The 26,898-nt window shown below is 38.7% G+C and overlaps 1 protein-coding gene across 5 annotated transcripts in view; it reads right to left on the bottom strand.

Moving 5' to 3' along the window:
* dlgap4b (discs, large (Drosophila) homolog-associated protein 4b) overlaps positions 1 to 26,898 on the bottom strand; it is a 103,733-nt gene that overhangs the window by 52,530 nt on the left and 24,305 nt on the right. For 3 of the 5 annotated variants that reach the window (XM_021320490.2, XM_036151341.1, XM_036151342.1), the window contains exon 2: positions 5,389 to 5,436. The exons of 1 other annotated variant lie outside the window; for it this stretch is intronic. The gene's annotated coding sequence lies outside the window, so the exon portion shown is untranslated. Of the gene's footprint in view, positions 1 to 5,388; positions 5,437 to 6,595; positions 6,651 to 26,898 lie in introns of those variants that run through there. One more of the 5 variants, XM_036151340.1, reaches the window with a different exon arrangement.

The following is a 26,898-nucleotide window of genomic DNA, read 5'->3' as shown; positions in this document are numbered from 1 at the left end:
CAGCGGGATGATAAAGCTCACCACCCTTTTCAAATTTGCATTTGTAAAGACTTGTCAAAACCATTAATTTTTTAACTTTATGCTTTGCAATGTTGCGCCAATTTGTGTTGCTTGCAGTAAAATACCTTTCAATTAGTTTCTTTTAAGCAAATTTAAGGGGTATGAATACATTTTCAAAGCAATGTTGAGTTTCAAGGATATAATCTATTTATCGTCCTTTAATACATTTGAGATATTGGAACCTCAAAAATGATAGTCACGATTAAAATGTATGAGATTTTATCTAGAAGAGGAATCAATCTTTCATTTTAGGTTTTAGGTTTGACAAGCAATCAAACAGTAGAAAGTAAAAGGGGAAGTTTTAATCCAGAGAATATGACGATAGACCACCATGTTCTTCAGAAGTGACCTGAGCAACGGCTGGACATTGAGAACACTCTAACACAAAGCACGTTTCCATGTGGTTGTTTTTACTCTTTACAGGTTTTGTAACGTATCAGGAAGAGCATGTTATACTGCAACAAATAAAACAGGAGGAAACAAGTCTCTGTCCACTGTGATTCAGGGGAATTGCCCAAGTCTCATTCTCAATGTGTGAAAGGCAGAAAGAAGAGGGTAATCAGTCACAGCCGTCCAGCTTTGCCCAGTTCTCATTCAGAGGGACCTCAGCTTTGATCGTAATGTTTCATCATTATTGTGGAAGCATCCTTTCTGCCTGTCCTTTCAATGATATGGCCACCCCTTGCCAATAGCTACTCGTCTTATTTTGACCTGAAAAGGAAAGTATGAAATTAACCTGTGGCAAAGAATGTTGTGTCGTTTTTGTGCGTTATGGAGCTGCTTTTGTGCAGAGCTACTAAACAAAACTCTTATATCTAATTGGAGCATGCCTCTAGCATGTCACAATGTGAGCGTAACGGCTGGGTGATGGGGGGGGGGGGGGGGGTAACTGGAGACCAGTTTCCAGAGCTTCCTGCTTTCTCCAAACTAAAGCTACTGCTGGTAGGGCCCCTGATTATTGATAAAAAAATCTCTCCTCAATACGGCTGAAGTTAGTTTGCTGTACAGCAAAGCGAAACTGAGTCTGGCTGGTCAGGCTAGGCTGTGGGAGGCTAGATTACTTAAAGTCAACAAATACGAAAGATAAGGTGCTGGGAACTTAAGAACAGCCTTGTAAATCAAAAGATAGCAATAGCCAAGCTGACAAACATGCAGAGATGGCCATTTTACCTTAGCGTACAAGAGACGGTGATGAGTTAGGGATCCATAATTTGTAATACACCGCAAAGTGCCATGATACACGCTCTCCGGCATGTGAAGACATTGAGCAGTCATGCATAATAGATCACCATAGTCAATAATCGGAAGAAAAGCTGACTCCACCAATTTCAGTTCTACCCTAAAAGAAAAACTGGATTTATTTAAAAACTTCTGTTTCTTTACAGTAAACTGAATATTTTTGTGAAGGCCAACTAAGACTTCTTCTCTTTGGCATTAGAGGAGATCGGAAAAAAAAGCCTGGGGAACTGAGTATTCTTAATCAACGTGTTACCTGTCCAGGAACACAAATTTAGATTGCTAATGCTGCATATGTCAACCAATTGTGTAAATTGTAAACACAGTCTAACACATTCCCTAAATGGAATTATGGTTTAGGAAGGGAATAAAAACTATGCGTGCAAAATAATCTAAACATCCTCAAAATCCTGGGTTTATGCTAGGAGAAGTTGGATGGTTTTAACCAATCACTCTTTAACAGGTTAAAATAAGACTGATGATTAGATGGTAAAATTATGTTGTATGAGATCATCTATGTCATTGGATTATGTTAAACATTTTATTTCACACAAAAGAATGAGTTTGTTAATTCCAGATAACAAAGTATTATTCTTTCTGGTGTTATTCCTTCAAGCTCCTCTTTGTGTTATAAATAGTAATAATATAGTACTATCCAAACTATCGCCATAGTTTGGAGTTCTTGAAGTTCCAGCTGAAAACACCTATATAAAATGCTAGATATTGACCATCAGCTCTATCACAGGACGCTGTTGTGCTGTCGTTTCCTTAGCTGGACAACGCCTGTGTCACTAAGCCAAGTCAGCCAATTGTGAGTCTGTTGGGATCGTTTTCCAACAACAAGGAGGACTGAAAAAGCACAGAGAGGTGCTATCTTTATTACAATATTGACAGCCTGACACAAAATCCATACATTTACTCCAACTCTTGGTGGCCTTAGAGTGGGCTGACGAGCCCCAGATGATCAGGTGGGCTGGCAGCTTCAGCCAGTGTGACACATGTAGTAACATGGAGGTTATTCTGCGTAGAAAATAGGAACAAATTTAACAGCAGTCACTTCTGAAAGTGTAGACGGTTATACTGCAAGTGTATACAGCATAATATGCTAGATCGGCTAGTATATTATGCTGAATGTAAGACTTTTCCCAATGAGTAAGTTTACATCACTAAAATCAGATAAAAAGGGGGGCCTCCCCTGTTTTCTCACTCCTGGTTGTTGGAGAATTGTCCTGGGGGACTCACAATCGGTCTGAGAAGCTGTTAATCTTTCACAGCTCAGAGGATTTATTTGGTTTTCTACAAACTCACGCTGTTATGACATACACTTAGGCTCAAAAGTATTCATAGCCCTGGGAGATTTAAAGCAATCTTTTAATTTTACCGACACGTTTCTTCTGGACTGGAAGTAAAATTTATGTTTCGGAGTGGCCAGTCTAATCCCAACTTGAATCTAAAAGACAATCTGTGCTGCGAACAAAAGGTTATGAAGATGGCAAGGAAGCCTTCCAGCCTCAAATACTTAGAGCTCATTATCAATGATAAACCCTCAAAATACCCGTGGAAATATGCAAATACCTGGTAAGTAAGTATAAGGATTTGATGGCTGTAATGGTAATAAAGATTACCTATTACTATTAACGAGAAGGGTATTAATACTTTTTGACATAGCAGATTTTAAAAGGAATCTAAATGTAAATAAAACCAGATGAGTATATCTTTTTCAAAAAAGGATTGTCATGATCTGGCTTTGTACACGTGTTCGTGCGTGTGTGAGTATGCACTTCAAAAAGAGAACAAAAAGTGAGTAAAATTTTCTTGAAAGTAGTGTAATTTGTCCTTGATTAGAGAAGGTAAGCCAGATTATCTGTCAATAGAATGAGGCAATTAGATATACTGCACTTGAAATAAGATGATAATGATGATGATTTGTTTATATTTTAAGTGCAAAAATCTTATTCCAGTGACAGATAATCGTATTTACCTGCTCAAATGAAGCGCAAATAAATTTTATACCAAGAAAATGTTACTTATTTCTAGTTCCTTTTTGCAGTGTGAGTTTGTGAAGAGGAAATCTTGCTGGGGCCGGCATGGCTCTCCGCAGCAATCTTCACATCTGATGGCAATTCACCTCATTACGGCTGGGGATTTATAGAGCTGCAGGACGTCTACTCTGCGCCTGATGATCGGCCTTGTTTGGTAAAGGCAAGCCCTGTGTCTGCCAACTCACGATTCCTGAATCTTTGCGACGGTCTCTGTGTTTCCAGGTCAAGTCAATCAGCTCTGTGATTTCCAGTCACCACCTGCTTTCCCGCTCTCCAGCTCTCATTTCAACCACCTCTGACAAACCTCCCTCTGGATTTTCCAATCAACTTTGAGATGTCTCTCATCGAAACTTCTCCACCAAGATTTAAAACATCCCCGCCAATGTTTCCCACCCACGCCAATTCTGTGAGCCTTTTTGCTTCCGACTCATCTATCACAATCATCCCATTCTCATTACCGCCTTACCGGATCTAACTGCTTTTCTCTTCCTTGAAGACCCCACAGAACCTGCGATCCACAAAGACCTCCCAGTCATGCTCAGCATTCTGGTAAATATTGTAAATAAAAAAATCCTTGAATTTCACTTTCTGTGACTTGAGGTTGATTCAACGTGACCCATTGAAAGCATCAGAAACTATGACAATAATACAGATGTTACATTTTTTAAATTATCTTCAGGCAAATGCCTGTCTTTCCTATCAGTAACAAACTTGTTGCTTGATTGAAAATAATTTCAAATCTAAATGTATCGTGAGTATGAATCCTTTTGGCTATGACTCTTTTTCTACAACAGGGAAGGGAACTATGAATGACAATAACTTTATAAAACCTCACTTCATAGACTGTGGAATCCGAAAATTGTTCACATTTTAGGCATTAGAGACTAAACACCTTTTCTGAAAATTAACACAGTGCAGGATTATTCTATATATGAGCCACTACTAGCTCATAAAAATATGTCCAGAAACGTTTTATTCTTTTTTAAATAAAGCAAATTTTAGAGTGTAAATCTGCCTTGTAGCTCCAGCTGTGGTGCATTTGGGTGATGAGTCCCTCTTTTTTGCTGACAAAATGCACCCACAGAAAACAAACCACACATACTTACTCCTGGTAATACCCTTTTCACCTTTTATTTAAGAGGCCGTCACGATCACCGTATGACGTTTCTCATACAATTATTAAAGCAAAATGATCATGCAAGATCAACGTGATATTTCACTACCATCGAAAGCCAACAGTGGATGAAAAACATTTGCATTTCTGAAAACTTTATCTTTGGGAAAAGAAATGAGAGCCTTATTATTTATGTGCATATCATAGTGTAACATAAAGTGACAAGTTTCTTTTTTTATGCAATGCTAAATAAACAACTAATGTATGCCTAATAATTCAGATACAGGCAAACATGAATTAGATGCCATTTTTTTTTCTGTGTACTATCAGAACTGGAGCTTACGACACATAACACTCTATCTAAAAAGTGTGAAGAGGACAAAAAAATCCTCGTAAAACTTCCTGCTTATACATGCAGTCCATCACTGATGGTTGCTTCGTCTTATCATTAGAACGAGGAGGACAGCACCAGTTTCCAGACGTTCAGAGAAGCACTCTAACCAAGCTATTAATGGGAGCACAGAGGTGTGGAAAAACCTAATGAAAACTTCCACATCTTTATCCATTATTGATAACATCTTAAGCCTTGGTTTCCCTCTGAATGACAAAGCCAAAGCAGAAGTGGCAAGTCCACAGCATAACATAGAAGGAAACATTTTTGTTCGAAATGGGAATGACGCCGCTTCATGACGGAGGCGTCCTTCGATGCAGCATCGGTGTTTGCTGAGAATAGAACTTGGCTGGTGATAAATTATGTCAGGGATGAATCCCGTCCCTGGTGCGTGGTGACGTGAAGTAAGATAAAGTTTGGAGGTTCAGGATTACATCTCCGCTGCGCACGCACGCATTTGTGTACTCAATTATACCTCTCAGTCAGTTTAATTAAATTAAAAGCAACATTAGCAGCTACGTTCTGGGGTCAGCCAAGGGACTTACATTGGCAGCTCATTTCTCAGAAGTCTCGGTCTTAGAAGAGGAAGATTCCTGGAAGAAATACAGGGAAAACTGTGTCAGACATGCCGTGCTTTATTTGTTAACGCTGTTTAAAGACGCACACAAACACCCACGTGTATACGAATATGCATCTGCAAACGCAGAGAGAGAGAGAGAGAGAGAGACCTTACAATGCATCTGTGCCATGCATGATGGAAAATTAGTTTTAAAATGATCAGAATCAGAAAAACTGCCTGAGGGCTACTCGTATGCAAGCATTCGCAAAGGAGCAAGCAGCGGCACCTTGATGTCTACTTTACTGTGCCCTACTTCCTCTCCGGTTCTCGCCTGCCGCACTTCAGGGGGAAAAACAAAGGCCATAACATGCTTTAGCGAGTTTCAGCGACTGCAGTCTCCCACTCATCTGCCACTTAGGTGCATAGACAATAATCTGCAGTGTTACAGAGGCAATGCTCCTTTTTCATCTCTGCAAGGAGGTGTTCACTCAACCAATCAAACCGCACGCTATAGCTGCAGCCATAGGATGGAACAATACTTGGACACAAGACTGAGAGTGTGCAACAAAGTGCCTTTCGACAGCGTCTCTTTATCTCCTGCTGCTGATGTCAAGTGGAGAGGAGAGAGAGAGTCTGAGCTTTTTGGCGCCACTTTGACAAGTGGCATATAAAATCTACGAGGGAACAAACCTCTGGAGCCCCGCATCAAAGTGCATCCAAGAACTCTTCTTTTGTATTATTGATACATCCTTTCCTCATGATTGAGTAAAATGTCTTTGTTCTTGCAGCTTCACAAGTTTGGCATATTATGAGGGACAATGTTGATGTTAAGATTCATCCTTTCATTCCTTTACACAAATTTAAGTCATGTAGTATTTAAAAGGTTTGGATAACATCTTATGCATTTTAAACAATGCTTGAGTTGATGGTGAAGGTGAAAAACAGGTGTTTCAGAAATGGTATTTAATGGTAATTAACAAGATATTCTTAAGGTATTCTTTCCCTGGCTGTTTTATATTCACTTGACAGAGTCATGTCTACAAAGAAGGAGTTTCCTCATTTTTATTTGTGAAAATCTGTAGATCCACAAATAGGAGTTTGAAAATGATTTTTTTCTCAAAACGCTTTTAAAACACTGCTGTGCTATTGTTTTAACTCACCAACCAATTTAGCGGCAAAAAGATTTTAAATACCTAATTCGGCCTATACAAGGTTTCTGTTTGATGAGGAATTCTCTTTGTACTTCTCAGAAGGAACTGCAGCGAGAACGTCCCCTGAAATCAGAATTCAGGCAAAGCACATTTATTTGTGGAGCTCATTCCACCAACAAGTCACTTCAAAGTGCTCTACACGATCAAAACTAAAATCCATTATGAAGAAAAGTAAAGTTGGACTATAGGCTGAAATGAATGATGTTTCAGTTAATAGTTTAAATAGAACAGTCAAAGGGAACTTTAAACAAATGGGTTTTTAACTTGATTGATTTGAAAGACCTCCAGTTTCTGTATTTTTGCAGTATTCTGGAAGTTTGTTCCAGACTAGCGGAACATTACAAACCAAACGCTGCCTCTTTATGCTTGGTTCTGATTCTGGGGATGCAAAGTGGACTTGAACCAGAAGGCCTGTGAAGTCTGTAAGGTTGATACAATGACAACATAGCTTTTGGCGATAAGCCATTCAGTGATTCATAAACTAAAAGAAGTAAAGGGGTACATGGACTTCTAAGTGTGCCAACTAAGTAATTTTTCAAGGTATCAGATTTTTTTTTGCATTGGCTTGAGAGCTAAAATTTGGCTAATGCGCTAGTTTCAGATAGCCCACTTCTAGTGGGCTCAGGGAATGTTACGGTGAATGTCGCAACAAAGGAGCAACAGATGCAGTACTGCAAGGTTGTTTTGCAAGAAATAGGTGCTGCAAATGAGGGGGAGGAGGTAATCTCTACACATGAGAGAAAGTTTCAGACTTTATTCAAAAGAAACCCTCAGGAAAAAGTTGCAAAAAAGCTTGCCACGGCACTCTCTCATGACAATTTCCCAACCCTATTCAGAGACGCTCCGAAAGGTAGGATGAAACAGATTTCATTGGACGGGTTTTTATTGAAAAACCCGACAGATATAAGTAAAGAAAGACTGTCTGAAAAGGCAAAAATGCACAAATAAGATTCAGCTATTCAGTTTAGCCCTTTTCCTCCAACTCTGTCAGCTTTTCCATGCTGTCTAAAGTAAATATTGTAGGTTATCCTGCGCTGTAACCAGTTTATTATTTTGGTAATATTCATTAGTACAGTTCTATAGTATCGTGTTTTTACCTTTTTATTATATTGGGCTTCTTTGATAAAGCTGTTGACACACTATGTTTTTTTATTTTGGTACATATGTTGGTGTATCCGAAACAAAGGTTATACGGGTTTATTGTGAAGAAATAAGGCTCGCTTTGGGAAATTAAGAAATTTGCAAATGTTGCACATTCAGAGACGAGGCATGTGAAATACAAAGTGTGCCACTGTGAAAGGACATAAGTAAACTTTTCTGGAACATCACTGTCTACTTTTATCTTTTTCCATATTCAATGATTAGCAAATCATTTAGTGATGAACGTTTAATACTCTGTACCCAGTCTATGAGCTTTCCAAAGTGGTCAAATAAATTAAATTAACCATAAAATGATTTGCAGGACTTCCATGTTGGCCATGAGGGAGTTAAGATGGGTGTGAGCCACCGACACACCTTCTCAATTCACTATTGCACTATCAGCACTTTTGTCTCATTCCTCGTCCATTCAGATTAATTCATCAGACCTGTCAAAGGCAACTTAGATGTGTGGCTGTGAATATCACTCAAACATACAATTGGAAGAGTCAGACAACAATCATAAAGACAGGAGACAATGGAGGAGCAAAATAAATTTGGATTATTTAATTAGAAAACAACAATCACACAAGGCCTTCCCTGGAGGAACAATGGTGGATAAAGGAACTTTGGCCAAATTGACTAAACTTAAACATTCAGCAGCAGGCAAGTGACAGTGGATGGTTTTATACTCAAATGGATTTTATTATTGTGTGGTAATCTGCTACAACTATTGTGCCACTCCCCCCCCCAAAAAAAAAAAAAAAAAAAAAGCTACACACCATTATAACTTCAAATTATACAACTTGATGCGCTATTACTTGGCTACAAATTTAGGAATAATCTCTATTGCTTCATCTACTGGATGAAGCAGTGTTAGCTCCCTAAAGGGTTGCAGATGGAGCGGGAGGTATGCTTTCTGTACTCTATTGGAGCAGTATTACCCTCACCTATCGCTTTGACAAGTGAACACTATAACCATAACCCAGTGATCCACAGCAAGGTACACATTTGGAAATAGATAATCAAACACTTTAAGCTTACAACACTATCATTCTGTATAGCCATTACATCCAACCACCATTGAGAAAATATATTTGAGATAATTTTATACAAAGGATACATTTATGTCGTTCTAAAAATTTGGAGTTTTAAATGGGGATTTTTTTGTGTGGATATCTTGAATTACGAAAAAATGTTCTAAAATACCCACTTTCTCCACATCTTGGGAGAGTCAAGCCTAATGTGTTTGATAAATGGTTAAGTGGATGTGAAAGGCCCAAGCACAGAATCTCAGTATTTTATAATTCAGTACAGAAGATCTGTAACCCTGCCACTGTTCCAATTAAAGAGGAGCGGGGAAAGGAACTTGGGACTTCTGTGCTGGATTACTTGTGGCAGGAGGCATTACACAATGTCAGCACAATTTTTATAAACAGCCACCATTGCTTGATTCAATATAAAATCATAGACAGGCTATACTACTGGAGAGAGAAAACTCATAAAATGTATCCTGACTGCCCCCCCCCCCCCCACACACACACACACAGACACACACCCCACTCCCCACTAGGAAAATGCACAACTCAGTGCAGAAAAAAAACTTATCCTACAGCTTTGTAAGAGTAAAGATATTCCTGTATTAAAGATGTGGCTCACAGAGCTAACAAACTCATTTCACCTTGAGAAAATGAGATATGCCATTCATTTCAAGTTGGGTGACTTTGAACAAATCTGGCAACCATTACTATCTTATCTCAGGGATGCCTGATTCAGCAGTCAGGGGTCAGGGAAAGAAGGTCCTTGTTTGGGACTACACTATCTTATTTAGTGTTCTGTTGTGTTTCTTTACTCACTTTGTTTTGCTTTTTTGTATATGTATATTTTCTATTTTACTTTGTTTTGCATAATTCTTTGGTTTTACTTAAAGGAGCAATAAGCAACATTTCACCACTAGATGGTGCTTGAGCACTGTCTGTAGACCAAAACAAGATGCATGACAAGCCGCGCCTATCTTTACCTCCACTCCAGCCGCCGCCTGGCCCCTTCTTTCCCTTTGCACGTGTTGCCTTCTATGCGCATATTTGTAAGGATAAATTCACAGCAAAACAGCATCACTTTTCAGAGGAACATGTCTAGTGAAGAAGTAAATACGTCATAACTTATAAGTATAAGTATAAGTAAAAACCCTGCCTGGTTTTCGTTCATCCTGTTCACTTAACCAGATGATTTAGTCCATGTCTATGATGTGGGGCAGCGTTTATGCACAGATAAGTGGGTATAGACTATGGATGGATGGCTGGATGGAAGTCTTGCGTGGCCTGTTTGTACAACAAGTTTGTTCTTTGCTCTAAATAAATATATTTCCAACAAAAATAATTCACAGGTTAAACTGTGTTGCTGTTGAAACCACTACAAGCATTTAGCATGCCGAGTTGAGCAAATCTTCATGAGTGCAGATGGAGCACTTGCATAGAATATGAAAAGACAAAAGAATATAACTGTTGGTTATGCTGCAACATTTGATAATCAAATTTCATAGCAATGATGCTTATGTGTGGAAATATATGGTGGCTTTAATTTTGAGTCTCATGCCTCAAAATTCTCCAAACAACTTTGTCTGCTACAGCATACATAAACATGTGATGCTGGAGCCTTTTTTATTCAAAGGAGCATGTCTTTGTACACCATTGAAACACAATGTAGAAACACAACGATGTGAGGCGAGCATCAGAAATAACCTAAACAACAGCAAAAACAAGAGATATGCAAACATATTTAAATTACCACAGTCTATAGAAACAGGCTGACTGTGTGAAATTCCTCATTTCCACTCCTTTAACAATGACGTGCTGTAGCTGACAATTAAGCGACATTTAGACGAGAAATCATTGGAAAATATCATGTTCCTCAGTCACACCATTCAGAGACGTTCTACAGACATGGCGTCTGCCCTGATAATACACCACACATGTAAAACAGTCAAAAACAGTTGCACCATGGTGGTTTGATTTTCTTTTTAGGACAGAATGAACAAGCACAAAACTCTAAAGCGCTTTGACCTTTTGCAATAAAATGTCAAGAAAATTGCAAAAACAAGCAGCCACACATACACACGTCTTAACAAGTCTGAAAGGCTGTCTGGTATTGGCTTCCAAGTGTTGCACAAAAGGGTCTGAATAACAAGAACGGGTAAACAATCCTGCAAAGACACATCAATGAAAACATTATTTGACAAAGTACAGGTAGCTGTAAAGAAAGTAAGACAGACACTCACAAAAACAATAAACCTTTATGGATAAAGCTAATCCATTACCCTACTTTCTATATACAGCTTGAGCCAAATCAGGGAGGCATTAAGATTCCCAACACCTACTCAGAGAACAGATTTACAATTTTAAGTCCCTTCATAAAGCTTAGGTGAACTTGAATAAAAGACAAATGAAAGTGACTTCGTGCAGTTTTTTGTGGAATGAATTGTGAATGGGATTCATGCCAAACTACCCCTGACTGGCTTCAGTGCCTACTGCAGAGTTGAGAGATTAATGTCGAGCTGCACTTCACGGTGCCGGGTTTGTTGGGGTAAAGTAAAATAAATTAGAAATGAGATTGGGAAATTGATTGAGGTATCAGGCTGGGGATCTGCTGATTGGGCTCTTTATGTAGGGAATGCATTATAGATGTCTGCTTAGAGCTAAAAGGAAATATCTCTCTGTGTTAGAATGCTGTAGACTGCAATCTCCATTGCAAAGCAAGTTTTGCTGAGAATAGAAAAAAAAAACATCTTGCCAGATGTTGACCTACAATGCTGTAGAGTTTAGACCCACCATTCGAGTCTTTCAATTTTCCCTATAGGTCTGAGACCTGTTCTGACATGAAAAAAATTGTTTTTTTTCTGGTCCAGTCAAAATTATCCTTGAAAATTCAATGCTCACACCTATTTTATGAATAATTTAAGCATCCTGATAAGCATAACTCCAAAGACAAACCATGTTAGGCAACTTAGCTAAGAACTAGTTTTGAAATGCAGCCAACACACCCAGTACAATACTGGTTAAAGAAACATCATATTGATCATGTGCAATGCAGCAGTTATAGGCCCTATATCTAAAATCACTTTATGTCCCATCTTCCAGAAAAAGTTTTAGCACAACAACTTAATTATTTTAAGAGCAACAATATATTGGACAATTATTTTAGTTATTTTTGCTAAATGCATTCAATTGAAACAACTTTACTTAAAGTGTCAAATGGCATAATGACGGTAGTTAACTTTGGAGAATACACAGTTTTCTTGGATTTTACATCGGCTTTTGACATGTTTGATCATGCCATCCTGATAAGAAGACTCAAAGATTTTGGACTTACCTGTTTTACAATGGTTTATATCCTACTTTTCAGAGAGAGCCTTCAGGGTCTGCATAAATCAAATGTTGTCAGATTTGTCATATGGCGTGCCCCAGCGATCTGTTCATGGCCCAATCCTGTTCTTACTGTACATTACTCCATTAGGCCAGTTCATATGCCGTCTTAATCCTGTTTCTTATAATTTTTGTGCTGATGACATAGTTATACTGTTTGTTTACACCATCTGAGTTTTTTAAACTGCCAAGTCTAAGTCATTTATTGGTTGAGATTTAGAAATGGTTAAATGTAAACTGATCTCAGCTAAATTCTAACAAAACAGACAAACAAACAAACAAAAAATATGATTGTGCCTAATGAAAAAATTCCTGAAAGTAGAAACCCCATCAGTTTCCAAGGATTCTCTGTTTAGTCGAAATTGTTTAGATCATTAAAGCTTAATTCTATGGTGTCCATGTGTGAACTAGTAATAGGAAAGTAAACCCATTTTGAATGGCTACTTTTCAGAATTAATCTTTTTCTTCATAAATGCCTGATGAACATGAAGTGCTGTGGGGCTGCCATCTTGGAAAGTTCACCCACTCCATTCATTGTAATCTGTTTTGCAGGCGCAATGTGGTATCAGCGCAATTAATCAATCATAACTAGCTGAATACTAAACTGATTTTCACGCTTTTCTATATGCAAAGCTTATACTTATAGCTATCATAGCTGCATGTGTAAGGACATGTGATTCAGAGTATTTAAATATTCTTAGTGTGGTTAACACTAATAAAACATTCTGATGTGATGTATGATAACTATTTTGCAAAATCTTTTTTTTAGATGCTTAGGGAAGACCTTAAGCTGGCTTTACATGCAAAAAACATTTAAACATCTCACAACTGAAAATCCGGAGTAGAGCAAACTTTTCTCACACCACTATCACAGATGGGTAGAGGGCAACAAGGAAGGTATTAGCTATAAGAAGGTAAGGTGTACACAATACAATATGATACAATACAACACAATACAATATATTATAATACTACTTTTCATATTTTACTTATGAGTGCTCAATGGAAAGATCAAGAAATTATACTTCGGACTGATCTGGAGATAATGAGAGTGATTTTTGATAGATTGTGAAATACATTTGAATGACGCACTATTCAGCATGCAATGATTATCAAATGGCTCTTGCTCCAGCATGTAAATGGTCCAACAGGCTGCTTAAGCGTTGTAGAAACTGTATCAAGCTGATGGGGAACATGCTGGTGAAAAGGCCAACAGACGTGGGAGCCCTTCAGAAATCTGTTGGGCTGTTTCATGAAGATGAGCACAAGAACTTCTCCTGCTTATGCAATTTGTAGTGTTGAGCAAGCAGATGGGAGGCTTTTTAAGTGTGACTGAAGATGAAGTGAAGCAGTGCGGCAGCGCTTTTGGAAAAATTCACACACTCGTTTCATCCAAATCCCTGAATGCTGTAATTATGGCAAGGAACAGACAACAGATCCAGAATCTGGTTCCCATGTACTGTATTTTTCGGACTTTAAGGCGCACCTAAAATCTTAAAATTTTTCTCAAGAATTCATGGTGCACCTTATAATCCGGTGCACTTTATAATCCGGTGCACTTTATAATCCGGTGCACCTTATATATGATTACCGTACTTGTGCTTACTGACCGATTTTATGTGGTACAATGCGCTCGGAAATCTTTGTAAGTACGACTTTGGTTAGCGACGAAGCCGCTCCGCTCAATGTATATTAGGAGTATTAAGGTACACTGTGTCATGTAAGGAAGCCCGCATTTCGTAAAGTTAAATTTATTTTTGCCTGATGTTAAAACAGGACAGTATAGTCCAACTACTCGGTCCTCCTCACAGAGACAGATAGCTCTCCCTCTGAGGAGAGAGCTGTGTCCGCAGAGGGGTGGAGTGACATTACACACTTGGTAAGACAATTTAATGCGCCTCATAATGCGGTGCAGCTTATGGTCCGAAAAATAAGGTAGGCACTTTAACAGGCTAGGTATAATTGTGTGTGTAACATCAAAAAATACCTTAATTTATTACTTTTGACTTAAAAATGACCGCTTTGGATCACACTGACCTCTAAATAAACAGAGTTTATTGACAGTTTATCTTAGAGCTGGTAAAGCATACAGTATAGCTTCCATTTGTAATTCCTTGCAACAGCGTAGTTAAAGTAATGATTCTATTTTGTTAAATTGGATCCCATCAAGGTTTTTATTCATCGTAAACACATTTGGGACCCATTAGAAAAAAATAATCGGCTCATTGGCTACCGACCATATGTTTTTGTTAGTAACTCGTTTGTGGCGTCCTATGCATAGTTAACAATCTTACAGGTAAAACCTAAAAAGGATTATTTTACACCCCTAGTTTGAACACAATTTATTATTTGTTAAACTGTTTATAAAACAATAAATAATGGGAATTTCAATGCTGTTTAGGCTGTTGACACATTACTGAAGCTGGAGTGATGTTTGCTGGCTCCGATTCTGCTGTACACAAAAGCAACAAAAAAACAATAAATTCAATGATGTTTTTGGCATGTGTGTGTGTGTGTGTGTGTGTGTGTGTGTGTGTGGGGGGGGGGGGGGGGCACAAGCAAAGATAGAAAAGAGATTAACAAAAAACATTGTTAAGATCTGAAAACCAAATACATCAAGTTTCTCTCATAGGCTCATCGTATTGTCTGCCCAGTCATTTGGGTCTTTGAATGAGAAGATGCCACACTGTCAACAGTGAATTATGTGGTATCTTTTTTTGTGTGTGCCGTGTCCTGGCAGCTTTACACAAACAGTGCAGTGGACCTGGCTGTCTTGCAGTGTTAGCGCCAGACTTAATCTACTAAAGGCAGAAAATAAGGCCTTCGTCCTGCTGCACAGCTGACTTTATTGAACTAATGGCATAATAGTGTGTTTGTGGTTCAGGAAGCAGATAGGACAACGCTAAAAACAATAAAGAGACAAATATATTTAGGATGGACAAGGACAAAAGAGGTAAGAAAGAATCCGAAAAATTCAGGAACATCATGACAAACGCAAGCATACAAATGGATACAGCATGTTTCCATCGGATCAGTTCGGGTAAATCAGTGTATGTGCTTTAGTTGTGTGTAAATGTATACAGAAAAGGAGGCAGAAGCTGTGTGCAGTTACATTATAGAAGGACCCACACAACATCAACACAATGCAACCCAATGCAACCCCCCAGTCCCCATCCACCTCCCAAGAGAGGACTGACCACCATCCAGCACCTAACAGACCGCCCCTATTGTTTTGTAAGCAATTCTGATGATCTACAAAAATGTGCTAAAACTGTTGAACAGAATTTTTTTCTCACCAATCAATCAATGTTTTTGGAACCTTCTCAGAGTGATGCAACGTGCTCCACACCTCTCTCAAGTTTGAGTTGTAATAACTGTAACCAGTAAAGCATATCCTTATACATAAATGGAAATGTGAATTTAACCGATAGATGAGTAAGGGTGGTTAATAACGTAAAAAAACGCTGACTCAGGTTGCTCTTTTGCTTGAGAAGTCACACAGCAAAATTAAGTTGAACATAAACGGCACTCAGAGGAGTCCTGGTTTCTCTTCTTGAATGTTAATGAGTTTAGCTCCAGAGGTTCCAAATCAACCATTTGATCCTTTGGGAATGCACCGTCAGAACAACACAAATATTAATTTGTCCTTTTCTTTAGCTTTACAATACCTTGAATTTAGGTATAACCTATGCAAATTATTTCACAACACTATCATATGCTTGAATTTCTATGAAGATTACAAATTTAAAATGACTCGAAACACTGAAAACTGAGGTAGGGCAAGCGTTTTAAAGCTGTGCGACTCTGGGGAAGTGCAGAGGATCGGAGACATCACAGGATCTGGAATGTCCCGACGACTGGGCAACAACCCAGATGTGTTGATATTAGAACATAAAAATAAGTTTCTAAAAGTCTTGTGAAAATCAACTGTAACGATCAGCCTTCACATCTGTATGTCCTTTTATGAACAAATATCCACAAGAAAAAAAAAAACAATCCAAAACAGCATGTGACTCTGACCAAACAGTATGAATTCACATTCAAGAAGAAAGACGTTATTTTGATTCCTGAGTCTTGTTCTGGGAGACGTGGGGCTTGTATCTGACAGCGGTGATATGTAAAGGCAACGGCGGTGCCTTAGTTAGAGATTCTGTATGTGTTTCAGCTTTAACAGTCAAGTGGCAGACGGTATAAATGGAGACTGCTGGTCTGAACGCAGGCTGACTGTGAAAGCAACATGCTAGCCCTGCAGGATCTGGCTGAAAAGGGATATGCTCTGCCTTTAAGATAATAAACACACACACACACACACACACACACACACACACACACACACACACACACACACACACACACAAGAATCCTTGCATTGCTATATGTAGTGAGGACCATGTGTTGATTCCCATTGATTTTGAGTCATTTTCAACCCTTTATTTGCTCTAACCCTAACCTAAACTCAATTCAGACCTCAGTCCTAGACCTCACCTTCAGCAAAAAAACCCAACAAAGTGAGGAAGAGTAAAATGTCCTCACTTTGGTACAAGCAGTCCTCATTTTGATGAGAAAAATTGGAAAATTGGTCCTCAGTCTGATGTCTAAACACAAAATCATGCACCCAGATACATTCACCTGCACAGTTGCCCAGACCTTGACGAACATGCAACATTAAAGAAGGCCAGGAAGTTAAGGCAGACAACACCTGCCGCTCTGTCTGGTTATCCTTCTGCCACTGCACAGGGGAGAAAAGCGGAAGAGAGGACGGCTGAAGTATAATCTTATTTTGCAGCGCCGATTGTGGCTTTGCACCACAGCACACATACATAGGACCACAGATGACTACCATCTTGGGCTTCATTGACAGATGGATGGACACAGCATAGGAAGAGGGGGTGAGGAGCTGGGAAAAATCATCTTGAATGCTTGTTTTCCAACTGTGCATAAACGAGTCATTTGAAATCAGCTTATTTAAACGGCTGAAAGTGTCAATACTAAAAGTCATTTTATTCCAGAGCAATGAAAGGTTTATATGTGTGACTACGGACAGTTTCTAATTCATTCAGCGTTTAGTGTCAACTTAGACTGTAAGGCTTGTGTGTGTTTGGTGAATGGATGTGTTAGCGTGTAGTTTTATGTAGTTGGTGTTTCAAAAATCATTAATTAGGGATTAGTCTGAGCTGCAGCCAGTGTTTATTGAGGGTAGCTTCTGCTCTATTATTGGTTCACATTTACTTTTCAAACAGCATTTTCTTTCACAAACTGGCTGGCTCTTCTTGCAAATAGGACAACTGGCTGTTTTTCACATATGAGGGAATGAGACCCGTCAAGCAGAACTCCTCTGCCGGCTGGGCTTGACAAAGATCTAGAGAAAGTGCAGGATTTTATTTTGAGAAATCCTGCTGGAAATCTCAATATGTACTGTCTGACGATGTTGTCAGGAGGTTGGAGGTAAAAAACCTGCATATAGTTTCCTCTTACAGGCACTCATTTCATTGTATTTAATTCTGAGTTTATGTAATAAACCGACAAAAAAGAAGTGAATTACTGCTTAAGGAAAAAGATGCAAGGTTTTCAATATATTTTCCAGATATAAAAATGAAAAATATTTGTTGTACATTTAGTAGTCACCTCCCTGAGACAATAATTTGTAAAACCACCTTTTTCTGCAAGTACAGCAGCAAGTCTTTTCAGCATGTCTGTACCAGCGTCGCTCATCCAGAGACTAACTTTTCTAACTTAACAGCCCAGTCTGATTTGACGACGAACGACTGAGAAAAATCAACATTTGTTTATTGCCACAGAGTCACACTTGGGATTACTTTGACTGGGCCATTCTCGTACATAAAATACGCTTTAAACTACACCAATCCCCTACAGCCCCAGTCTTAGGCCTGTTAAACTTTGACATGGTTTTCTCCAGGATTGTCTTGTATTTAGCTCTGTCCTTCTGTCCATCAACTCAGACCAGCTTCCATGTCCCAAAGAATCACCACGGCATGATGGTGCACCCACCATGGGGATGATGTGTTCATGGACATATAGTTTTTATTTTCTACAATAAGTTTGTAAGTTTTTCTACTTATTGTTAGAATAAGTTTTTCTACTTATTGTTCTTATTTATTGTAGAACAATAAGTTCTACAATAAATAAGGTTTTTGCATTCAAGCCAAAAGACTGAAGCTTAGCCTCACCTTAGCAGTTTTATGTTTAAGCGTGTTGTCCTGCTAGAGCGTAACATCTTCTTGCTCTAGGCTCAAGTCATCTGCAGCCACCATCAGGTTTTGTTACAAGCATTGTCCGGCATTTAGCTCCATCCGTCTTCCCATCAACTGTGATAGGCTTCCCTCTCCTAGCTGAGGACAAGCATTGATGTTGCCACCACCATCTTTTACTGTGCGATGGTACATGCACTGTTCATTTCTTCCCAGGGTATTAGGTTGAAGGATCTGAACATTTGTGCGAACCACACTTTCCAAACCTTTATTTCTAAAAATACAAAAAACAACAACAACAAAAAAAACTTAGTTTCCATAGGTTTCCATTTGTGTCTGGAGTAAAACTGACAGCCAACCACTTTCTCTTCTCAGTTACAACCATGAACTATTTGCCAGAGGAAACAGACACAGACAAATACTGGTTAAGAGTCAGGTCAGTGTACCATTCTTAGCTGTTTTTTTGTGCCTGAAGCAAGGCAATACCAGGTAAGAACTCCAGCCAAGCTCTGTAAACAAGCAAGACAAATGCATCGTTGAAGACGTGGTGGAAACACCACATCATTCTCTTACTCAGCAGGCCTGCTCAGTGTTATCGTGGCTAAAGGCAAGTAAGCCACAGGTTTACAAGTGTTCACATAAGGCCAAGCACTCTGTGCGAAAGAGTGGTCTTGCTGGTAACAAGATTATTTCCCATGTCTGGATGGGGCTGCACTATATAAATATAGCCAGAGAGGGCAGGGAGAGGTTTAGGTGAAAATAACGATGCAATATGAAACCCGAGTTTCCACTTAATGTGGCAGGTAGCATCCATTAAACTGCAATTACTTTTATTAAGCTCTCTTCCGTCTTTATTGCAGGGGGAAGCTCAGAGGACAATTTGAAAGCCCCAGTGGGAGACATAGATTCATATGTGTAAGCGAATAGGGTACATTCAATTACAGCCCATTGATGCCCATAGCATTACCGATGATTTGATAAATCGAATTAGCGATAATCTCGTCTGAAATATGGCTGAAGGTAATGCAGACATCCTGGCAGTGGCGGCGATTCGTAATTCAGCCCATTGTTTATCTGTTTAGAACGGCTACTGGAGGCGAAAAAAGTCGAAACCTCGTTCCCCGCCTGCCCCGGCCGCATTGTTAGACCTGGGCATTGAGTCATGGGCTCCGTCATGAGTTGCAAGCTATTTAAAATGAAGAGAATGGGAGAGAGAAGAGAGAGGGCCGGGCGACAACACCCTAAGTGAAACAAATGACATGCTTGCAGCACCTGACCAGACAGCTCGGATTTATGGGAAGCGAAAGATGCATGAGTGTCAGTGAATTGAATTTCGCAGAGCCAAAGAAGACGGATGCAGGCGGACCAGGCTGCTTTTGCTTCCTCCGCCGTCTGATACCTTGGAGAGGTCGGGGAAAGGGCAGCGAGCGCGTCACATTTAACAGACAAACAAATACGGAGGAGTGGCACGTTGGAAAGTAGGACAAGAACAGAGTGGGCTACAGTAAAAACCCATGGGATATTCATGGATAAGAAAGACCACTCAGGATGAGGGCAGAGTGTCTAGATTACTGAGCTGGAACAATAGTCTGTTCAAGCAGCATGACAGCAGAAGGCCAGGGTGCATGTTTATATGCTTTTTTTTTTTTCCTTTTCATAGTTTCCTGCATAGCTGTTACAAATTCACCTGCTGTATGAAATCTGCTATTTTGGTCTTTCCTTCTAATACAAGCAGCTTTGCATTTTAAAGGACACTGAGGAATGGCAAAAATCTTCATGACATATTGGAAGTCCCACGCGTGACTCACTGACATGCAGTTAATCTAAGCTTCTTTGAGCTCGAGATCCCCAAAGACAGGATGCATCAGCGTTCTAATTTTATGCCTGTTTGACCTGGATGTGACTGCACACATAATCACATAAAAAGGAACTTCTTTTGGAAGTTCCTGATTCTTTACAATCCATAGTCTTAAGAATGAATAATAAAAAAAACAGTCCAACTATATTTATAATACTATTTTCAGAGAGTACCAAAACTTCTGCACAGCTCTTCAAGTGAAGGAAAAGGGCCAATTGGCTACGCAGGCTAATACTGTGTGGCTATAGATGATATCAATAAGCTGTGAAGTCTTTAGTGTTTTGTTTTTCCTTTTAAGAAACCCGGACAGTCTCTGAGCCCGTTGGTGTGGATCCTTAGTAAACTGATTATGTGCAGCTGTTCCTTCACAAATACTGTATACAAAATGCAGTTTGCTCACACTGAAAAAAAGAAGGATCACAATTTTATTGGTGTCACAGCAGAAGACTATGTTGCTGGCAGAAACTGAGCGGCTAGATTAACCAAACTGCACCTTAACATTAAGGCAGAAATAATGAAAAAATAAGCCAAACATTAATAGAAAAAAAATGGCACAGATTTTTGGTAAACACAATTTTAAATTTGATGCAGATATTTGATAGTTCTGAAAATCCAACCTGCATGGTTGTCAACATTTTTGCAAATAGAAATGGGAAAAGTATTTGTCCTAAACCCTCCTTCATTCCCATATCCTTTAAGTAAGTTCACCTCTTTGTAGTTCAGTCTTCGCATTAATGTTCTATAACGACCTCACAGCTTTATCAAAGCACCATAGTGAAATTTAAACATTTTAAGTGTCGTGAACTTAACCCAACACAGCAGACAGATCAGGGAGAAATTTGTGGAGAGCTATAAACATGTTTAGGTTATGAAACAATGGCCTGATAACTTTGGATGTCACAAAGCACCATTCAGTTCATTATCCAAAAATGTGAAGAGATTCAGGCCAACAAAGACTTGGCTGAACAAGGAGAGCACTGAGAGAAGCAGTGAGTGGCCCATGGTAACTCTGGGGGAGCTGCAGAGCTCCTCAGCTCTTGTGCAACAATATGTTAAAAATACAACTATGCGTTAAGTATTCCACATCTGACCTTTGTCGAAGACAGGGAAAAAGAAGGCCGTTGTTGAAATAAAGCTAAATCATGCTGCGGGGGATGTTTTTCTTCAGCAAGAACAGCGAAACTGATCAGATCGGATTGGAAGCTGAATCCAGCTAAATACATGGAAATCTGTTAGGATACCGCATTAGAGGCTGCAAAACGCTTGGGACTGGGATGGATGCTCACCTTCCAATAGGACAACAGCCCTAAGCATAGGGCATAGAGCAGAGCTCAAATGGAGTAGTTTAAATCAAAGCAAATAATTACGTTAGAAAGGCCAAGTCAAAGTGTACATAACTCCAAGTAAGAATTAAATTTTCTGTTCTCAGATCTACCTGAGCTTGAGCTATTTTGCAAAGAACGGTCAACATTTCAGTTTCCATGCGCAAACCATGCCACAAGTTCTTACTTTAATTTCTAAAACAAATGTTGAAAATCATGTGTCATTCCCCCCCCCCCCCCCAATTCATACCCATGAGTTGTGTTTTAGTTGTTCAGATAAAATATCAGCAAAACACGCTGCAGTGATGAAATGTGAAAAAAGCGAAGCACTATGAATAAGCAAGACATTGCGCAACGTTTTGAGTCCCAAATTTCAGGAAACTGAGCTGTGCAACACGAGTGTATTCCGTGTAATCGCTTGATTTGCTTACTTCAGTCAGTGCGCAGTGCGGATGAACTGATTAGCGATCACTGCAAGTGCCTTCACACCAGATGGGGGAAAAAAAAAGAGACCCAGGGTGCATACAGATGTGCTGATGTAACCTTTAAATCGCCTTTCAATCAATCCAACCAGCCTGTGGCACATGGCTGGCATGTCCCATCGCACCTGGATGTGCAGGCCCTCCTCGGTGGTCTTGGAACCAACTGTGTGTGTAACCTGCTATTTGACGATGAATTCAGCCTAACGGTTATGTTTTAGGGGCTGATGTCTTAAAACTACTCCTGTGATGTGCAGGAGCACAGCTTGCTTGTGTCAGTTATGCTTGCAATACTTGAGATTTCATTTGAAGCTGAGACAGCTTGTGAAGCTCAGTAAGACTTTGATCTATATTTTTGGTGTGCACAACAAAGTGAGTACCTTTGATGCCAATGCTGCAGATTTGGGCTCACAAGCTGCCTAATTTAAAGACCAGTTAAGAGAACGTTAACCCTTGGCCTGATGATAATCTACTCCTTTGATTAGTTGTGAGAATTTGAGCTAACTGTAATTAAAAAATAACCTCAGTGCAATTATTTGAAGAGATGTGGTATTTTAGGGCTTGCTGTCACATTTTAATATTAAAATCAATAATTTTACATGACATTGGTCTGATTAGCTTAACTACTCGGTATGTAACAATTTTTACAGGCCTTCCGACGTCACCTGAAGGTTTGTGCCTTACTTCTGTTACAGCTTTGGACACAATAACCATGTGGAAGAATGTGCTCTGGTGAAATGGCTCAGCCAAAGCCCAGACCTAAATTTAATTGTAAAGGAAACATACTGTTCTCAGATGTTATCCACCTGTTCCGACTGAGCTAGAGTGATTTTAGAAAGTGGAATGGGAATACTTTACTTTTCTAAGATAGCAGAGACATAAATCCAAAGCTGTACACTATTAGATCCTTTATGTTTCTGTTTTCAGTCTGTTTTGTCAACCTCAATGTTTTCTTAAGTTATGTTTCTAAAACAAGAGCAGTTGGAAATTATGAAATAAAAACAACAAAAATAAAATGTAAGAAAACAAACAGAAAAGTTTTAAGAGTAAAATGATGTTAGAAAAAAAATCCATTGGGCCCTTCAAATGAACAACACACACATAAAAAAAACAATCTTTAATTTTCCTTTTACTTTGCAGCTATGCACTACTAAAACAGGGTTCCTTCACATTTTTCATAACACAGTTCCCTGACTTTCCCTGTACTTTTTGTGATGTTCTGGTCATTTCAATGCAATGTATTGAAATTAAACCTGCCTGAAGTGTGGGTTAAACTTATCATATGTGGGTCCTACCATAGTGAAACAAAGCAATGCTAAAACTGGCTTCTGTTTGTTTGATACTGTTAAAGGGCCATTTAATTCCCTTTGCACTATTTGAACTAACTTTAGATCAGCTTTATTTCAAAATGAATAACAAATCAACAGATCAAATAAGATATAAGTGAGACTGAATGTAGATTTTTTAAGTTTGTGAAATTTTGTACCTTCATTTGAAACTGTAAGCCATCCTAGAAAAAAGCAGTTTTAGTGCTTTGGCATTTTAGCCACAGCTTAAGAACAGTTCAACCTGAATCAAAGGCTGTTCAAAGACAAAACGGGTAGCAAAATTACTTTAATAATATTTGAAAGATTCTACTTTCATTCAGCCAGTCAAAAAAAAAATAATGGTGGGTATCATATTAAAATCAAGGTGTAATTGGCTATTTAAAAAAAGTAAAGCATGTCAAATTATTGATTGAAAGTGAAAACCACTATATTTAATAAACATTATTGGACTTTAGTTTGTTTAAAAACGGAATAAGGAAACAAGTTTCGGAAAATCAAAAATTCTTTATATACTCTTTCTTTTTTACTTATCCAAAGCTGGAAAATTATAAAAGTAAATTGCAAACTTTGAGGTTGTGAAACATTTTAAGAGGTATGAAGACATAGAGTGAAGTCATCATTCTCTCTAGGTATATGAAGTCTAGGACTTGGTGATTCTTTAGGTTGTTTAAAAACTGTCTTGATAATTCAGAAGCTATTTCTAGATCACAACACCTAAACCAGGAAACAAAAAGTTGAGGTGTCACTAATCAAGATGAAGCATAAGTTGACTTGCTCTGGAAATTATTGTTCCTCTTGTCCAGAGGCTGTTGGCTAAATCGAAAAGTGTCCCAGATCTTTATTTCAGCATCTGTGACACTGTCCCAGTGGACCTCACCGAAGCAGCAAATGACGCACTGCAGTCACGGCTCTCGCCTTAGCATTCATCCCGAGCAGCTCCTTTTCTCCAGATCGATTTCGCTTCATGTTGCATCTCAAACAAAAGAATCTGATCATTGGATAAACCTAACAATGTTTGTGGCTTTCACGGTTTACCCCTGCAACTTTTGTGTTATTAAAATGGATGCAAAATAACACAAAGGTCTATATCCATGATGTTTTACAGTAAGTGCCCTTGCTGGCAGTACATGTGCATAATAGTAAGCATAAGGGCTAGTTTGGCCATATCAACTGCCTGTATGCACTGGACAATTTAAACCAATCTGAATATGCTTTTCTAAAGGGCATCCTTAAGGAAAGTCAAGTTAAAAAAACAACCATTTTGATGGTGAAAACAGGCCTTGAAGTGACTTATAATACAAAGGGAAAAAAAGGTTTCTAACTTTAAGAAAAGTCAACAAAGTGCAAAATATTCAACATTTCTGTAATCATGAGTCATGATTAACCATCAAAATCAAAGAAGGCTTATCTCGACAGAGATCGCTGTTAATACCAACTCAAAAATCAGTAGGCCAGGAAAATGGACAATACATCTACTAAAACAATAAGCAAACAAATTTCAATTTTTTAGTTGGTGCTAATTCAATATAACAGGCTGTTATAGATTCTCAGTCATCCTGGACATGATGATCCTAAGTGATAAAGACGAACGCAAAAGGACTTCTTTTGTTTGTTGAAGACATTTCCCCTCCCGACCAAAAGGCTGCTTCAGTTATAAACTGAATAAAGTCATATATTTTTTACAATAAACATTTTGCTAACAGATGAAAAATGCAGCCTACATTAGGTATGGCTAATTAAAGCAGCACTAAGTCATTTTTGAGTGGCGCTCCCTCTACATCACCTTTTTAAAATAGCACTGTTGTAAACGTTGACTGCCCTTGACTTACCGTCACTCTCAAAGCAGCGGGAAGACACATATCACGACATAATGTCCAAAGCTGGGGAGTATTGTACATTATCAAATGTATTTTTGATTATATATATATATATATATATATATATATATATATATATATATATATATATATATATATATATATATATATATATATATATATATATATATATATAGGGGGACAAGTGGATAATGACATTGAAACCAGGTGAGTAATCAGGAGATAATGTGAAGCAGGTGGGATAGAAGGAGTACAGAGAGACTAAGGAAGGGAAGCTAATCAAGACGAAAGGAGTTGTTAGTGATACAAAGAAACACTAACCCAAGGGGATAACAATCAGAGATCTAAGAGAGAAAAAAACTAGAATACCCAATTAATAGAATACACGAAATAAGTAAGAAGGAATGAACCAATAAAATGACACCCAGACAACATAAACAACAACAAAATGATGAAAACACAAACAGCAAAAGCCATAACAGTCACAACATTGTGCATTTGTTTGATTTTCTTTGTAGTTAAGGGTTTCCATAGCTTATGGAGCCAGAAAAACATAAAATTGTTAAAATCTCAAGTATATATCTGCAAATTGCTTTTCCGAAAGCTTTGTATTTCACCATGTTTCTATTTATTTTGGTTCTGATCTGATTTTGGGACAGTTAAATCTTATGAAATATGACAAATTGTGTTGGCCTGTGTGTGTGTGTGTGTGTGTGTGTGTGTGTGTGTGTGTGTGTGTGTGTGTGTGTGTGTGTGTGTGTGGTGGATGGTTGAGAGTGGAGTTGGATGAACACCGGTTTAGGGGATAAACTGAGTGCTCAGCTCTGTTGTGCATGACTGTCATGATCCCCAGGTCTTTGACTATTTTTAGGTTCCTGTGGAACCATGCAGTTCTGTTTATGTTTTCACATTTTAATATTATTTATTTGTAGATACAGTTCCTGAAGTTAGTTAGTTTTCTGTTCATTATGATTTTAGTAGTTTGTTCTTGTTTCTGTTAAATCCTTATTATCCTGCCTGTATGTGCTCCATTTATTCCAATTTTCTGCTGAAATCGGATCTTTTTGAGGTGGCCGTTCATACTACTATTAAACTATCATTCTGCTGTCTGAACAGTTCAAGACCGCAAAGCCACCCGCATATACGTGGATAATAGAAGGAGACGTCACACAGCAGCGCACTGTTTGCAGATGTTATGGTGAATGTAATTGTTTCTAGAAGTGTTCAATAAAGGTTTGCTACAAAAAAAAACTTGAAAAGAAAGAAAACAACACAGATACCAGCCGCCATCTCTCCTTGTTATTATTAGAAAGCTGTTGAGCAATGGGAGCTGATAATGTTAAGACCACCTCATAGCAAGATCAAGGAAGGTAAAAAGAAAGCAGTACAGCTGGACAGTGTGGATGTGTAATGAGAGACAGGAGAGTGATGGGAAGACAGATTAAATGCGACATGATCGTTCAGACAGAGGATGCTTTGAAAAAAAAACCTGACACATACCCGATTTAGTACCACATATGGAAGTGGCACAGATCGGATTTTTTGGGGGGTAAAAAGATCGGAATTGGGCCGTTCACACTGCCGTGAAAAAGACGGATATGAGTCACATATGGACAAAAAGATCAGATTTGGGTCCCTGTAGTTTGAGCGTAGCCTTGGTCCCTATTGATAAAGTCAGTTCAGTCCCACTCAT

The sequence above is a fragment of the Fundulus heteroclitus genome, chromosome 20, assembly GCF_011125445.2.
Source record: "Fundulus heteroclitus isolate FHET01 chromosome 20, MU-UCD_Fhet_4.1, whole genome shotgun sequence".
Taxonomy (NCBI): Eukaryota; Metazoa; Chordata; class Actinopteri; order Cyprinodontiformes; family Fundulidae; genus Fundulus; species Fundulus heteroclitus.
The sequence above is the reverse complement of the archived record's forward strand: the minus strand, read 5'-3'. Positions and strand labels throughout refer to the sequence as shown.